Here is a 5,728-nt window from a genome sequence, read left to right as displayed (position 1 = left end):
CAGCTTGTGACCTCATCTTCTCTTCTTCTGAGGGTATCAGCCATATTGAGTTAAGGCCTAATTGTGTTTAATTTAGTTGCGTCTTTAGAAACTCATCTCCAAATATCATCAAATTCTAGGTATTAGGCATGTGAACTGGGGTTGGGGTGGACCTCGGCCCATAGTGGCCTGATATGTTGCCTCTCCTCTTAGCCTTTTCATTTCTACAGAGGTCTTTTAGATGCTGAGCCCTAAAGGACTGGTCTGCCATGGTATGTCACACACTGAGTTGCTGGGGTAGGTGCCGTTGACCGGATGTGGGAAAAGATGGGTTGAACGAAGGTTTTAACCTCACTTCCTGTGACCCTGGCTCAGACTCTCCATGTTTGTTCTCTCTGGCAGTTTTAAGGCACTTAGATTCTGCGGAGAGACAAATCCAATAAGCGGTGCCTGCTCGCAGGAACCTCACTGATACCACACATTCCTAATGACTGTCCCTTCTAGAAGAATCTGTAAGTCTCACAGTGTAATGTGCCTAAGAGCTATTTTCAAATTCCAGAGGTGTCACGGGTGAATTCCCAGGGTCAGCAAATGACAGGGCTCCAGGGCCATTCACTTGTGAGCTTGAGAGCTATTTGCTTGGTGTGCAAATAACTCCCTGGCTCGAGACTGAAGAGCAGCCAAGTCTTCTTTCTCAGGAAGGCCCTATCGTTCTGTTTATAAATCCTCTTTTGTCATAAAACCCAGAGCCAGAGAGACTCCAGTTGCCTGGAATGAAGTAAGGTCCAGGCCGGGATCTAGACACAGTCCGTATGAGTGGGCGTTAAGTGCTCACCACCTGGAGCCCACAGTGTGGGGAGTCCATGAGGAACTGAGGAGGAAGCCTGTGGGCTACGAAGCCACTTGGGTTTCTCTGCTTCTGTGTAATGTGGCATTTTACACAGTGGCTCCATTGTTCAAAACAGAACGGGAGCCAAACTCCTGCCCCAAGGAAGAACAGGTACCTCTCCCCTTATCCTTAACTTTCCGGCTCTGTCCCCTTCTCTGCCTACCTTGGCATTTGAACCTGTTCTTCGGGTGAAACGAGTTGGTGCAGATAGTGTGTCTTACTTGATGTGCTCCTGGGTCAGACAGGTGTCTGCTTGGGGATGGACGTAAATGACGCCTGGTGTTTCCCTTTCTCCCCACCACAACTAATCACCCACAAAGCCCCGTCTGTAATCTCTCTTGAAGAAGATCTGGGTTCTGTAATCTCTCTTGAAGAAGATCTGGGTTAAAGCTATTACTTCTTGTTTATGCCAAAATCTAAGAGGGCAAAACATTGAAGATGAAGATGTTCCTCTCCGACTTTGGTATCTCACCCCAGCCGCCCTGCTGAATTTGCAAGACTCATCCAAGGAGCTTGATGTGGCTGAACCCTAACATTCTTCCTTCTGTAGAGTCAGGGCTAGTCTTCCATGTAGCACTGGCTGTGAGTCTTGCATGGAAACATTCTTGACATGATGCAGCTGATCTCCTGGTGCGGCTGCCTCTCTCCTGCTGGGTGTCTTGTCTCTTGAGACAATGAAGTGTGGAAGCCTGTGGTTGCCATGCACTGGGTGCAGGACTCTCTTCAAAGGAGCCCTCTTGGAGCAAGTCTAGGCTTTATCCAGAGAGCTTAACTGCTCCTGAAAGCAGGTCAGAGCTTGAGCGAGAGGGTGGGTCCAAGAAAGGAGGCTCCACACATTTGTTTTTGATCTTCAGAACACACCAGATGGACTTGCGATATCTTGGGATCTGTTAGTGAGCGTTCTTATCAGGAGGCCAGAGGATGGTGCCAGAACCTTGTGTGCTGGGTTGTGCTGAAGAGAGAGGTTTTCTTCTGTGGCTTGGGAGACTGAGGCCTGCTTTCTGCTCTGAGCAAGGCCCATGTACACAGAGGCAGAGGGTTACATTGGTCTGTGAGTCCTGCTGTTTCCTTCATAGGTCTTAGGCCCCATAGCTAGCTAAGAATCTATCCAATGTTTTCTCTTCTCCCTTCTTTCCTTCCTTCCCATTTCTCTTCCTCTCTTCCAAAGAAAGAGTGACAGAGAGAGTTCCCTTTCTCTTCTCAAAGACATAACAAAAAACCGACACTTCCAAATGAAAAGATGAGACCACAGTGAGCCTTATGGCCTACCTCACGTGACACGCTTTTCTGTGCGGCATTTTGGAGATCCAAAAAACCTTTGTTGGGTCATGAATTTAATACATTACTAATTCAGGACACATTGGGAGAGTAAACATTATATCATTTTTACATACTTGAGCTGTAAGTTTTGCATTCTAGAACTTTCTCAGGCACACATACAATACCAAATACATTACTAGCTTTTAATTAACCTGAACTATTTATTCATGGGACCAAGAGAAGGATTTTTTTTACATGATTCACAGCCATCTGGTTTCATGCAGGAAATGAGGTATTTGGCAAATATCTTTCGTTTTATTTGCCAGTAAATTCTACCCCTCTCCCTGCACTAAGAAATTAGACATGTGCTCAGTGGCCTCTGACCCATGAGATCTTACATAGTTATCATCTGTAGGCTGTGGTATCCGTGTTGCCACGACCACTAAACACAGCTGCCTGTGTTAATGACTCGGAGCCATCTGTGCGGGGTTGTTTCTCTGACACCCATGTCACAGGCCTGTGGACAAGCCATGGTAGCGCTTGACTTGCAAAAATAGCATCCTGCTCAGCAGAGTGACTTTCCAGGTAGAAGTGACTTCCCAGCCTTCTGGACAGTAAAACTTAGGTGAGTCATGAGATCCTGCATTGGAGGAGTCTCTAGACCCAGTGAGTCATCCAGCCAGTGTGACAAGGTGGACATTGACGTGTGATTTGGCAAGTCACAGGAGCCTTACTAATCACTTAGCCTGAACCATTTCTCTTGTGTGTTGATCCAATGTCCTGCCGGAAATGTGCAAGGTGAGCTTTTATGTATCTCTGCAGTAAAAACCTAGGAACATGGAGCATCCGGGAAGGAGATAGGTGCTTTGTCCTATGCTGTGACTCTCCTTTGATTATTCTATGTGAACTGTCACGGAAGTTGGCTTGGGGCCTCAAGATCTGGACGGTGAGGAGCTACAAGCATATCAAAGATAGTACTTTTTGTATCAGAAGAGTCTCAAGCACGGATCCAGGCAGCCTGCCCAAGAAGGCGTAGACAAAGCTAGACAAAGCTCCGCATGCGTAAATCAGGAAGGACTCTTCAGGGAAAAAAGACACCTTCAAATAGAGGACCTGGGTGCCCACTTGGCCCAGAGAGAGTTGCATGTTATAGGGTACAACTGTGGCCCCTCATGGGCACTACAGTGCGAAAGAGAGGTCAAAATCAAGAAGTAACTCCACTAACCTCCCTGTGAGCCCAAATACACATACACAGAGAGAGAGGGGGGGGGGGTAGGTCTACATCTAGAGCTCCAAACAAGTGACTGGAAGTTTCCCAGAGTCTGAAAATTCTTGTGAAGTGTATGATGTGTGTGGTGGGTAGCAAGGATGGTTTGTGGGGGGAGAAAACGCCTTTTACCTAGAAATCCTTCTTCTCCTGTCTTCAAAAATAAGGAGCCTAGAACCAACAGGATAGCTTACCTGGTAAAGGTGCCTGCCATCAAGGCTGATGACCTGAGCTCACTTTCCCATCCCCACACGATGGAAAGAGAGTACTGGCTTCTGAAAGTTGTCCTATGACCTCCACATAACTGCCATGGCACACAAGTACCCCCTCACACACACACTCATAAAAATCAATTAAGATATAGTAGCTTGTCTTTTGTAATTGATTTGTTGGTGATGGTCCTCTGAGGGATTACTGCCAGTTAGTGGTTGTTGGGGACACAGTGTGACTTTCCCCACTGGTGTAGCCATTGATATGTTCCCTGACTTCAGCGAATAACTTCCTACCCATTCTCAGGCAAGAAACTCAAATTAAATTCACTGGGTCACACACAAAGGGAAGTCATGAAAGTAGAGGGGGATTTGCCAAGAAGATGAGTGTCATAGGACAGGGAGGGCAACATGGAGGGGTGGGAGTAAAAATGACTACAATTCATCCTATAAATGCATAAAAGTATTTCTAAAAATTTTGCGTATGGAGTCATGGAGAGTTCAGACACAAGAGGATTCAGTATTTCTTTCCCCCTAAGATAAAAAGGGAAATGTCATTAGGACAAAGTGCGTGAGTTTCAACTTAGACACATTATAAAATTCTAAAGATAGAATTCTCCCTTGGTTTTTAAAGCTGATTAGGCACATATCTTAAAGACTGTTCACTTAAAGCTTTAATCCATTTCCTTGGTTTGGTCATGGGGAAGTGGATGTGTGTTAACATTATCAGGGCCTTCAGCTTAACTCTGCCCCATTCATATTCCTGGGGGAGGCTGGTGCTCATTGTGCAAGACCCAAGAAAATAGCCATGTGCTTTAGCCAAGAAAACTGGCTTTCTTCAGTTCTGTGCTTGGAGGTAGAATGTTCCCAGCAACTTATGGTTGTGCATAAGAATGGTGGATGTGCAATAATAACAAAATTTCAAAGAAAATTCCCTAATCATCTTCATTAATATGAATATTAAGTATATTAATGTACAAACTGCCAATTAAAATGGGCAACAAACTGTGTATGTGTGCATATGTAGTGCACATTTAAATATCAGTAGAGGTGTTTTTATGAAAGGATCTGAAGAAACTCTGATAACTTGTCTTTTGAACAGAATCACACTGATAATTCCTATTTATTACCTTCGTGGTTTCAGACAGTTGTTCTGTTGCGTGCTCTGGAAGCATGTGCGATGGAAGACTGGGAATTGGACCAGCAATGGTAAATACATAATGTGCTAACTGGTCTCTGGGTTTTCTTGGGTCAGAACCATCCTTCCTGCTGCAGCCAGAGCCTCCAAGACCTAGGTTTGCTCACCCTCTGTCTCAGAAAAATCTCAGTTTATAGACTCCGCCCAAGTTCTCAGAGCGGCTTCTAAGTCTCTCCATGATCTGGCCCCAGCCCAATCTTCAGATCTGTTTCCCACACACTTCTTTGTCCCTGCCCTAGAAGGCACACCCTAGACTTGCAGGGAGCTGCTCTTTCCGCCGAGGGCCAAGCTCTTGCCCTTCACACCTACAGTGCTCATATGCTGTCTTCTTCCTGACCCGGCCCCAACCTTATGTCTACTTTTAGAATTGCTGCTCTTTTCTTCACTTGTGGTATCTGGAGGCGTTCTTGTGCCTTCCGCCTTCTACAACATCCCAGCAGCTCTTCTTTTTCCCATATGTTGGTCGATTCTGGCAATCACATATATTCCCACATGCTGTCGTGCCAGGCTCTTTCAGGGAAAGGCTGCAGGGAGTTCATCTTTCATCTCTCTCTTTTATTTTTAAAGATTTATTTATTTATTGTGTATGAGTGCTTTATCTGCAGAAGAGAGCATCAGATCACATCATAGGTGGTTGTGAGCCACCATGTGGTTGCTAGGAATTGAACTCAGGACCTCTGGAAGAGCAGGCGGCGCTCTCAACCACTGAGCCATCTCTCCAGCCCCCATCTTTCACCTCTTGAAATGACATGAAAACACAGGTTGAATATCCCTTGTCAGAAATGCTTGGGTCCAGAACCATTTCGGAGCTCACTTTCCCACCCCCAGATTTTGGAAAATTGTCATATAAGTAATGAACTACCTTGAGGATGGGACTCTGGTCAAATCACGAATTTTATTTCTGTTTCTATATAACTTCTGCCCAG

This window comes from Acomys minous (genome assembly GCF_964271855.1).
Source record: "Acomys minous genome assembly, chromosome: 8".
Lineage (NCBI taxonomy): Eukaryota > Metazoa > Chordata > Mammalia > Rodentia > Muridae > Acomys > Acomys minous.
Note: the sequence above shows the minus strand (reverse complement) of the source record.